The sequence below is a fragment of the Bubalus kerabau genome, chromosome 16 (assembly GCF_029407905.1).
Source record: "Bubalus kerabau isolate K-KA32 ecotype Philippines breed swamp buffalo chromosome 16, PCC_UOA_SB_1v2, whole genome shotgun sequence".
NCBI classification, from domain to species: Eukaryota; Metazoa; Chordata; class Mammalia; order Artiodactyla; family Bovidae; genus Bubalus; species Bubalus kerabau.
Window position 1 is genome coordinate 7222783 of NC_073639.1, and position 12481 is coordinate 7235263.

General features: G+C 39.4%; 1 protein-coding gene across 1 annotated transcript in view; it reads left to right on the forward strand.

Moving 5' to 3' along the window:
- Positions 1 to 12481, forward strand: part of LOC129630296 (protocadherin-23-like) — a 200672-nt gene that overhangs the window by 6955 nt on the left and 181236 nt on the right. The window lies entirely within an intron of this gene.

Genomic DNA, 12481 nt, shown 5'->3' on the forward strand with positions numbered 1-12481 from the left:
AAGTGTGATGCCTCCAGCTTTGATCTTCTTCTTCAAGATTATTTTGGCCATTTGGGTTCTCACATGGTTCTACACAAATTTTAGGGTTATTTGTTCTATATTTGTGAAAAATGCCTTTGGAATTTTAAAAGGGATTATACAGAACTGTAATTCGCTTTTATAGAATGGACATTTTAACAATATTAGTTCTTCCAATCCATGAGCACAGAATATATTTCTATTTGTTTGCTTCAATTTCTTTTATCAATGTCTTGCTGCTTTCAATATAAGGTTTTTCACCTAGGTTAAATATATTCCTAGGTATTTTATGATTTTTCATGTAATTGTAAATGGGATTTCTTTTTTTAAAAATCTCTGATAATTCATAATTTGTGTTTATAAATGCAACAGATTTTTGTATATTGATTTTATACCTGGCAACATCACTGAACTTGTTTATTAACAATATTTGTTAAGTGTTTAAGTTTTCTGTATATAATACAATTTTATCTAAAAATAAAGGCAGTCTTGCTGGTTTTTTTTATCATTAGTGGGTGTTCACTTTTATGTCAAATGCTTTTTCTGTGTCTATTCATATGATCACATGATTTTTATCTTTCATTTTGTTAATGTAGCATGTCACATTGATTGATTTGTAGATATTGAACCATATTTTATCCTGGTGCATAATCTTTTTAATGTATTATTAAGTCTGGTTTGCTAATAGTTGCTAATAGTTTGTTGAGGATTTCTGCATCTATAATATCCGGGATGTTGGCCTATAATTTTCTTTTCTTGTAGTGTCTTTATCTATTTTTTGTATTGAGGTAACAGTGGCCTCATAAAATGAATTTGGAAGTGTTAGCTCCTCTGATTTATATCCTTTTGATTTTATTCTATATGTTGCATTTTTTTGCATAAATGGGATATGTTATATATATATATTTACTTGTATTTTTTCACTTAATATGTCTTTATATATAGTCATAGTTTCCATGAATACATTGATTTTTTATCATATGGATAAATTATAATTTATATAATAATTATTTTATTGTGGACATTTGGGTTTTAGATTAAATAATCCTATACTATTTTTCTTTTTTTTTAAAAATAAAGTTATTTATTTTAATTGGAGGTTAACTACTTTACAATATTGTATTGGTTTTGCCATACATCAACATGAATCCACCACAGGTATATCTTTTATACGAGTATTTGGCTACATATATTCCTAGAAAAATACTAACTGGGTCAAGGTTTATTTTTAGGTTTTAGGAGAATGCTTACCATATGTATATGATAAAAACAAAGTTACTTTCCAGATAGGCTTTAGAAATGACTGCATGTTTATTTCATCTTTGCCACACTTAACATGAGTTTTAATGATTGCCAGGTGGCCACAGCGTTAAAGAACTGCCTGACAGTGCAATAGACGCAGGCTTGATCCCTAGGTCAGGAAGATCCCCTGGGGGAGGAAATGTCCACCCACTCCTGTATTCTTGCCTGGGAAATCCCATGGACAGAGGAGGCTGGCGGGGTGCATTCCATGGGGTCTCAAGGAGTTGGACACGACTGTGTGTGCACATGCATGTGTGCACACACACACACACATCATGGTTACCAGTTAGATATTAATTTAATGGTTGTCAATTATTTTAATAGTTGACAGTTTTAATGATTACCAGTGTTTAAAGTATATTATTTTATTTTTCACCTATTTTACTATTAGTGAGTTGAAAATCTTACATATATTTATTCTTCTATAAATGATTTATGTCCTTTGCCTAATTTTTTGTAATAAATCAGTATTATTTTTAAAGAGTTATCTCCATATTAATATGTATTTTACATTTCTTACAGATATCATAACTAACTTGCATTGGAATTTCGTGTGTGTGGTTATTTTTAACATAGTAGAGTTTTACATGGTTATGCAGTCATTATATTGACTTTTCCCTTTGTGATTTCTGTCCATCTGTTTTAGTTTTGTAATTCCTTTTGCTTTGAAATTTCTTTCCAATGTAAGAATCAGCCAAGAATTTCCCTATATATTCATTGTGCCTTAAATGATTTTATTATTTACATTTAACATATCTGTGTAGAATTTATTTTGGTGTGAGGTTAATAGCAAACTTGATTCCCCCCACCCCCCCCATGTACTTTGCCAATTTTTCTAGCAACTTACATGGATAAACCCACATTCCTCTGTGGTTTATGATGTTTTCTTTGTAATACCAAAAAAAAAAAAAATAGGTTTATCAGGATGTTTCAGGTCCTACTTTTGTGTTCTACTGACCTGTCTGCCAATTCTCTTTTTTTTTTCCTTCAAGGTCATGCTGTTTTTTAATTTAAGACTTGTAATAACTTTGTAAAACAAGTTACCACCCTATTCCTACCCATTGATCTCTTTTCACAAAATTTCCTTTGGCTGTTTGTTTGTGTTTTTTTTGGTGGAGGGGGCCCAATAAGCATTGGGATTAGTCATCTTTTAATCTCATTTCTCAATAAAAACACTATCAGAGAAGTAAACTTTTTAATTTTTAACTTGAAACTATATATTCAGTTTATTCATCTAACGCCTTTACCAACTTCTCTGAAAACACATTTTAAAAACTGAAAATAAAACACAGTTCTGTTTCCAATTTTTACATGCCTGAGGATGATTTTCTTTTCCTTTTGCCATTTTAACATTTTGGATTTTGTTATATAATGATATAGCTTAGCTGATAGATTGTGTCTTAGGAATAAGAAAATATTCCTTCCTTCATTCATACAGTACAGTTTTAGAGCCTCTTCACCATGAGCCAGGTACTGCTGTTGTTGGTGCTGGGGTTGTAGCAGGGAGCAAGATAATTCCAGTGGGGAAGACAAATATTACATAAACAAATACATAGAAGCATGTACTGTAGTGTAGAAATAAACACTCTGAAGGAATACAAAGCAAAGTAAAAGGGCAGAGGATGGCAACGGTGAGGGTAACACTCTTGTGTAAGGTGATCAGGAAAGTCCTTTGGAGGGGATTAGGTGGTGTTTACAGACACTTGAAGGAAATGAGGAAGTTATGAGAGAGTTAATTCTTAAGTAGGTTGATAACAAATCCGGGGCCCTAGAGGAGGAGAAAAGGACAATTTTTTTTCCTACTTTGCTTTGTCTTAGTCACATAAGACTTTTTTTCTTAAGCTATGAGTTGTTATGGCAATGATCTGCTTCTTCTAAGACTAACTTTCTTTAAGCCCAGAGCTAATGATTACATAACAAAAGCAACACAGCTTGCTCAAGGGTTTGTTTTCCTTAAGCTCTGTACTTAATGACTATATAACAAGAATATATCTTGCTCCAGGACATGTTTATCCTTCTTAACAAGAACCTTCTAACTGATCCTGTTATCTTAAGATGTATGTTGTGGGAGTGAGTCTGGTAAGACCTTTAAAACCTTGAGACATTCTTTTAATCTATTCTTAGTAACCAATTAAAAAGTATATAAAGCCCCACCTAAACTACTAAGCAGGCAGAGAGTGCCCCACCCTGTTCTGATGTCAGAAGCTTCTCTTTCCCTTTTTCACTGTAGTAAAACTTTTGCCACATGAAGTTCTGAGTGCCTGAAGCCTCCTCCCTGGTCCTAAAGCCAAATTCTCTTCCGAGATCACAGATCTGACACAGTTCACAATAAGCTATCAGATATACATGAGCAGTTCTCCTGGGTTCCCTTAACCCTACTGCTCTCCACCCAGGTGCCCTTTCCCAATAAAATCTCTTGCTTTGTCAGCACATGTGTCTCCTTGGACAATTCATTTCCGAGTGTTAGACAAGAGCCCATTTTTGGGCCCTGGAAGGGATCCCTCTTCCTGCAACAAATGGCGACTCTGGCGGGACTCTTCTTCGCTGAGGCAGACATCTTGACCACTCGGGGTACTCAGGGGCCAGCTTGCCTGTGAATGGACCAGACCCAGCGGCTGCAACTGGGACCCTTTCGTCCCTGGTCTCCTGACGTGGACAACTGGCCAGAGTACCCTGACCGGAACGGAACAAGAGACTTTATTGACCTCTCTCCCCTTCCCTCTCCTTAACCCTTCCTATCCTTCCCCGTTTTTCTAGTCCCCCGGTCCTGGACGCAGGAATCTGGTCAAAAGGCCCTCAGCCTGAGCTGAGGATTGGAGACTGATCACCTCCTCTTGGCAGGGAACTCGAATTCTGGTTCTGGTCTGGTCTGATTTCTGGTAGGGCCGAGTTCCAGTCCTCCCTTCTCTGGAGGCCCAGGGAAAAGTCCCATAATGCCTGGGTGTCTGTAGGTGGCAGGGGATGTCTGTAAGGCCATCCCTTTCACCCCCCTGTCCCACCTCCTCCCCATTCTTCTTTCAACCTGGCTTCCTTTCCTCCCTTTGAAATCTTTGATGTTAGTACTTGGATCTGAAGTTCTATGTCTCTATAGGAGGTTTTCTGAGAGACTGTATTCTTGTATTTAAGGGCTTCCCTGGTGGCGCAGAGGTTAAAGCATCTGCCTGCAATGTGGGAGACCTGGGTTTGATCCCTATCTCGGGAAGATCCCCTGGAGAAGGAAATGGTAACCCACTCCAGTATTCTTGCCTGGAGAATCCCATGGACGGAGGAGCTTGGTGGGCTACAGTCGGGTCACAAGGAGTCGGACACAACTGAGCGACTTCACTTTCACTTTCATACATGTATAACTGGTATACAGTTATACCTGTATGCAGTATATGTTATACAGATTCATCAAGAAGATCAGTGTATCTAGAGGGTAGTGAGTGAGTCAGAAAGCAGTGGGAGATGAGGTCAGAGAAAGGGGTCAAATGAAAGAGTTGGGTTTCATGAGTATGAGAAGCGGTTGGAAGATTCTGAGCAGGAGAGTAACATGATTTGGTGTTTCAGTAGTATCTTTCTGGCTGCCAATATAATACGTGAATGGTGGTGCTATTCACTAAAATCACTGGCAGAGCAGTGGATGTTGGAGTGGTGGGAATCAGTACATTGGAAGTACCTATTAGTCACTTGTTGTTGTTTAGTCACTAAGTCATGTCCGACTCTTTGCAGCCCCATGGACTGCAGCACGCAAGGCCTCTCTGTCCTTCACTATCTCCTAGAGTTTGTTCAAACTCATGTCCATTGAGTCAGTGATGCCAACCAACCATCTCATCCTCTGCCACCCTCTTCTCCTTTTGCCTTCAATCCTTCCCAGCACCTGGGTCTTTTGCAATGAGTCCCCTCTTCACATCAGGTGGCCAAAGTATTGGAGCTTCAGCATCAGTCTTACCAATGAATACTCAAGATTAATTTCCTTTAGGATTGACTGGTTTGATCTCCTTTCAGTCCAGGAGACTCTCAAGAGTCTTTAACACCACAAATCAAAAGCATCAATTCTTAGGCACTCAATCTTCTTTATGGTCCAACTCTCACATTCATACATGACTACTGGAAAAAACCATAGCTTTGTCTATATGGACCTTTGTAGGCAAAGTGATGTCTTTACTTTTTAATACACTGTCTAGGATTGTCATAGCTTTCCTTCCAAGAAGTAAGCATCTTTTAATTTCATGGCTACAGCCACCATCTGCACTGATTTTGGAGCCCAAGAAAAGAAATCTGCCACTGCTTCCACTTTTCCTCTTCCATCTGCCATAAAGTGATGGGACCAGATGCCATGATCTTAGTTTCTTTAATGTTGAGTTTTAAGCCAGATTTTCCATTCTGCTCCTCTATCCCTTCAAGAGGCTCTTTAGTTCCTCTTCACTTTCTGCCATTAGGGTGGTATCACCTCCATATCTGAAGTTTTTAATATTTATTTTAGCAATCTTGATATCAGATTGTGATTCATCCAGACTGACATTTCACATGATGTGCTCTGCTTTTAGTCACTTCAGAGGTTTAATTAATTGGACGATGTATGAATCTGGGGCACAAGACCAAGTACTGGAGTGTTGGTTTAATGCCCTAGGGTTGGGTCGGATCACTCAAGGTGCATATTGTTTCCTAAGGCTTCGATTACAAATAATCATGAACTTTGTGTCTTAAGAATATAGAAATTCTTGTTGCTTATAGTTCTGGAGGCTAGAAGAACAAAATCTAGCAGGTCCTTAGTCCCTCCAAGGGCTTTATTGGGAAGTCACTTTGTTTTTTTCCAGCTTGTAACACCTGTAAAGTGCTCCTTGACTTGTAGCCACGTCACTCCAGTCTCTGCTTCCATGGTCACATTGCTTCCTCCTCTTCTGTCCATGGAATCTCTCTGCCTCTTTCTTATTAGGACCCTTATCATTGGATTAAAAGTTCATCTGATAAAGTTTATCCAGGATAAACTCTTCTCAGAATCCTTAATCACAATTTTGGCAATACAAGCTAGGATTCACTATTTTATAAAATAAAGTAAAATCACAGTTTCAAAAGATTAGGAGGCAGACATGTCTTTTGGGGGCCACCTTTCGTCATGTGTCTTTTGTATTGGCCACCTTTCAGCCCAGTACAGGTAATAACTGTGGATTGAAAAGCCAAGTGGTCCCTAGACTGACCTCCAGAGCACAACAGTATTCAGAAGTCAGAGAGAACACAGAGGCAGTAAAGAAAACTAAAGGTAGTCAGTGAAACATAGGAGAGAGAGTCAGAGTGTGGTCACTGATGAAGAAGAGTTTCAGTGAGAAGGAAATGATTAGCTGTGTGAAAGCAGCTGAGTGGTGTGCAAAATAAGGGCCCAATTTTGATTGTTAGATTTGGTAAGACCTTGTGAACTTGCCAAAATTGTATTCAAGAGTGGCATATTTGATTCCATTGTGGTCCCCAGTGCTGAATCCAGCTTCCGTTGAAATATTATAACCCTGGTTTAGCTGGCATTGTTGTGCTTAGTCACTCAGTCGTGTCCAACTCTTTCCAATCCCGTGGACTGTAGCCTTCCAGGCTTCTCCGTCCATAGGGGTTCTCCAGGCAAGAATACTAGAGTGGGTTGCCATGGTCTCCTCTGGGGGGTCTTCACAATGCAGGGATCAAAGCCAGGTTTCCCACATTGCAGGTGGCTTCTTTACTGTCTGAGTCACCAGGCTAGCCCAAGAATACTGGAGTGGGTAGCCTATCCCTTCTCCATGGGATCTTCCTGACCCAGGAATTGAACTGGGATCTCCTACATTGCAAGTGGATTCTTCAGCAGCTGAGCTACCAGGGAAGCCCTGTTTTAGCTGTTACATCCATGACTGGCCAATGTAAAAAGTGCTTCAATGTATAAAGTTATTTTGCATTTCTTTATTCTTCTTTTATTTCTATTTGAAGATCTGTGTGTGAGTATGTTGTGTCAGTAACCTTGGTTCTTCAAACTAGTTTATGCTCATGGTAGAGATTTTGGAAATTGTTGTTTTTCAGTCGCTAAGTCATGGCCACAAACTCCCCTGTCCATCATTATCTTCCAGAGTTTCCTCAAATTCATGTCCATTGAGTCAGTGATGTTATCAAACCATCTCACCCTCTGCTGCACCCTTATCCTCTTGGCCTTCAGCCTTTCCCAACATCAGGGTCTTTTCTAATGAGTGGGCTCTTTGTATCAGGTGGCCAAAGTATTTGAGTTTAAGCTTCAGCGTCAGCCCTTCCAATGAATATTCAGGGTTGACTTCCTTTAGGATTGGCTGGTTTGATCTCCTTGCTGTCAAAGGGACTCTTGTAAGTCTTCTCCAGCACCACAATTTGAAAGCCTAGCTTTCTTTATGGTCCAATTCTCACATCTGTACATGACTACTTAAAAAATCATAGCTTTGGCTGTATGGACCTTTGTTGGCAATGTGATGTATCTGCTTTTTAATACACTGTCTAGATTTATGATAACTTTTCTTCCAAGGAGCAAGCATCTTTTAATTTCATTACTGCAGTTACTGTCCACCATGATTTTGGAGCCCAAGAAAATAATATGTGTCATTGCTTCTATTTTTTCCCCTTCCATCTTCCATAAAGTCATGGGACGTGATGCCAAGATCTTAGATTTCTTAATGTTGAGTTCCAAGCCAGCTTTTTCTCTCTCCTCTTTCACCCGCATCAAGAATCTCTGTAGTTCCTCTTCACTTTATGCTGTTAGAGTGGTATTATCTGCATATTTGAAGTTGTTGATATTTCTCTCAATAGTCTCGACTCAAGCTTGTGATTGATGCAGCCCGGCATTTCACATGATGAACTCTGCATAGAAGTTAAATGAGCAGGGTGACAATATATAGTCTTGCCAAACTCCTTTCCTCAATTTGAACCAGTCTGTTCTTCCATGCCAGGTTCTAACTGTCACTTCTTGACCCGCATACAAGTTTCTCAGGAAGTATTAAGGTGGTCTAGTATTCCCATCTCTTTAAGAATTTTCCACAGTTTGCTGTGATCCAAACAGTCAAAGGCTTTAGTGTAGTCAGTGAAACAGAAACTGAAAGTGTGTGGAAGTGTTAAATCACTCAGTTATGTCTGATTCTTTGCAATCCCATGAACTGTAGCCCACCAGACTCCTCTATCCATGGGGTTCTCCAGGCAAGAATAGTTGAGTGAGTTGCCATTCCCTTCTCCAGGGGATCTTCCTGACCCATGGATCAAACTTGGGTCTCACTGTATTACAGGCAGATTCTTTACCATCTGAGCCACCAGTGAAGCAGAAGCAGTGGAATTTCCCTGCTTTCTCCATGACCCAACGAATGCTGGCAATTTGATCTCTGGTTCTTGTGCCTCTTTGAAATTTTGGAAGTTAAAATAAGAAAAAATTAAGATGAGTTATTTAATTTAAAATTTTTGAAGTGTAGCCTTTTTTTTCCTAGGACTTTTGGTGTTTGATCACTCAGTTTTTTAGGTTGGGCTCTAAGGCTTCTATACAGAGACCACTGAATTAAGTGTGATATGATTGCCCAGCAGTATATAAAGGACAGTGTCACTAACAATATATCACCCTATGACTCTAGGTTGATTTTGGGGTTTCAGGGTGCCAATGTGATTGGCTGGGCATGCACCCAATTGTTGAAGAGGAGACCTTTCCAAGTAGAGGGAGTCTCTGCTGGTGATGGGAAGGCAGATGGATCCAATGTGTTTGCAGAACATGAAAACATGTTTTCAAGAGCCATTGTTCCCATTTTGTCCCATGACATATTCAGGGGTTTCCCTGGTGGCTTGGATGTCAAAGAATCTGCCTGCAATGTAGGAGATCTGGGTTCAATCCCTGGGTTGGGAAGACCCTCTAGAGAAGGGAATGATTACCCACTCCAGTATCCTTGCCTGGAGAATTCCATGGATAGAGAAGCTGGCGGGCTACAGTCCACAGAGTCACAAAGAGTGGAACATGACTGAGTGACTGAAACTTCAACTTTTCAACATGACATTTTCATGTGGAAAAATCCTTACCCAGATGTTAAAAAGAAGGAAGTGGTAAAAATTCTTTAAATTTCAGGAAGCTAGTAATGGAATCAAGGAGATATTACTATTTTATTAATAGCTTGCATTTTTATAATGTCTCTATTAAATTAGTGAAAGGTCCAGCTGGGAGACTGGGAGGGAGAACAAACTGTTTTGAGTCAGAATAAGTTTAAAGTAAAAATTATCAAATTCCTCTCAGTCTAAAGCAGGCAAATTGAGACTGAGAGGAGGAACAAGGATGTCATTGAGGATACTGTGATGTGACTCTTTGAGTAGATTCAAGGATGAGATCCTCCCAAGCTCTCCTCTGCTGCTGTTGCTGCTAAGTCACTTCAGTCGTGTCCGACTCTGTGAGACCCCATAGACGGCAGCCCACCAGGCTCCGCCGTCCCTGGGATTCTCCAGGCAAGAACACTGGAGTGGGTTGCCATTTCCTTCTCCAATGCATGAAAATGAAAAGTGAAAGTGAAGTCGCTCAGTGGTGTCCGACTCTTAGCGACCCCATGGACTGCAGCCTTCCAGGCTCCTCCGCCCATGGGATTTTCCAGGCAAGAGTGCTGGAGTGGGGTGCCAGTGCCTTCTCTGAAGCTCTCCTCTAGATCCCCAATTTAACCCCACAGGACTGAGATCATAGACTGTAATCAGAAGCTTCTTTCTCTGAAGCAGCTATTTCTTGATGAAAGGGCCCACTGAGCTTATTTACTCAATAGTCAGAATTTTCTCTTAAAGATTTGGCAAAGCCATTTCTATTATTTTAAATTACCTAAATTTTATGTGTAAAGTCAGTGGAAACTGGAAAATGCAGACCTCTTAAAAATGCCAAATTACATGTAGACTTTACAAGACCAATTATTAGTGAGTAGGCCACTATTTTTAGGGAGTTGAATAAAGAGAAGAGGAATACTTTTTAATTTCATGATCTGAAACTCAGGGTCTGAACTGATAACATACACTGATACCAGCACTCTTGTCCGACTTTTGCCTCCATATATTTTGCTTGCCAGTCCAAGTGAGAAAAAGGTCTTGAAATTGGAAATAAGGAAACTCATTTTATACAAGCCATGTTACTTGTTAATATGGGCTATTATAGGCTGAGAATGAATTTTAGAATTTTAAGTTCATTGTGCTTATCTTCCAATCAAGCCAAAGTTACTGAGAGTACCATATGGTTTTAGAAGATATGTTTGGTGTCTTTGGAAACTTGAGGCTACTAAATCATTAACAGCTGACAGAAAGGAGTAGACCAAATGTACTTGGAATTGAGTTCTTTGTAGTGGGGAAGTTTGTGGATTTCCTGGTTCAGCCCATCTGATGAGAAGAATATCTCACAAACATGTTAGCTAGTTGCACAAGATGAATAATTTTGCCTGAGAATATGAGATTGATGAGAGTGAAGATAAATGTAAAAGACTGTGTCATCAGCTGAAAAAAATTAAAGAGGAAAATAATATTTCCAGTTTTAAAATGTTTCATCAGGTTCAGGGCCAGATAATTCTTTGTTGTAGGGTCTGTTCTTTCATGGTTTAGCTGCATCTCTGGCTTCAACTCCTGAAATGCCAGTAAAACTCTTTCCCCAGTTGTGAAAATCAAAACTGTCTCCAGACAATGCCAAATGCCCTCATGAGGGCAAACTTGTCCCTGAGTGAGATCCACTAGGTGAGGCTACAGAGATAACCCCCCAAAGTCACATTGCAGTTACACGGTCAAGACTGAATAGGATGAAGAGGCAGATTTATGAGAACTTGTGCTTATTGAGTGTGTTATTGGGGTGGAATTTCATTTGGGAAACACCATAATTAAGGTTTAGCTTCTATTGTATATTGTACTGATGAAAGATAGACTGTTTTTTTTTTTTTAAATATAGAGTTTAAATGAGAGCAGTAGGTCTACTAAAAATATGGGTGATTAATTGTCTTCTATTTTACCTCCCTCCAAAAAGCCTGACAGAAATATGTAGAACTGCCAAAACGAAATCAGTAGTGAGATGACACTGTGGAAACTGCTTAGGGTATGCTTTCTGCTTGCTTAAATTTTACTACATAGAGAGGCCACTCGGTGACTTACATAGTCTCATATGCATGTCTTCATATAGAGACACGGGCATGTGAGGCCTAGACTGCATTCACCAAATGCCTGGGCAATCATCAGCTTTTCCCAGTCTCCTTCTGAGTTAGGTTGGGACCATGTAACAAACTGTCCAGTGAAATGTGAGCTGAACCTAACTTAGGGGCTGAGGAAGCTAAAAACCAGAGTGTGTCTTCCACTCTCTCCTCCCCTGTCATAGTGGCTTTGGGGGCCTCCCCAGAACACGTCCTCTGAACCAAAGAAGGGCTGCTCCTTTCTTTCATTGTCTCTGTCCTCTACTGTCTTATTTTGGAATGTCTTTTAGTTGGACATTGGACTTGCTGAATTGACCTGCTTAATTCTCCTATTTCCAGTGGTCATCACTCTATTTTTATGTGTTTTGGAACTCAGTTGGGGTTTGGCCATGGGGAATAGAAGGGCCAGCTAAGACGTCAAGAGCACAGGCGTCACTGTCAGCTGCCTTTCTTCATGTTAATGATCCTCTGGTGAGAGAGCCACATGCTTATGAAGGAAACTTCATATGATGTTACGCATCATCTAGCAACTTCTGTACTGAATGAAGGTTAGGGGATTTGAGGAGTATTTTTCAGTAAATAAAGGATAAAGTGATGAAATGACAAGGGGTGATACTTGAGAGGCAGGATTGCATGGTCTTTAGTAGCGTGTAGTCTGCTGTTCAATTGCCTGAATTTGAATCCTAGTTTTAACCTTTTTTAGCTGTGTTCTGTGTCTATATATATATATATATATATAGTACGTGTTCTGTAACATATAGTTCTTATTCTTTTTTTCTTTCTCCTTCTTCCTCTTCCTCCTCCTTTGGTTGATCTTCCCTTCAAGTGCTTCTTTTATTGTCAGTGCTATCTAGATGTTTGTTATCACTAGTTAATTGGGTTGCATATCAAAAGAATTACACCAAGCCTATGAGTGAAAGAATATTTTGAATTCTGTTAATAGCCTGTTGTATTTCTAACTGTATACTCTAATGGTTAGTATAAATAAGTTAAGTGCTTTCATAATTCTGATTGCTTTCTCTTTTCTACCGGGCATATGA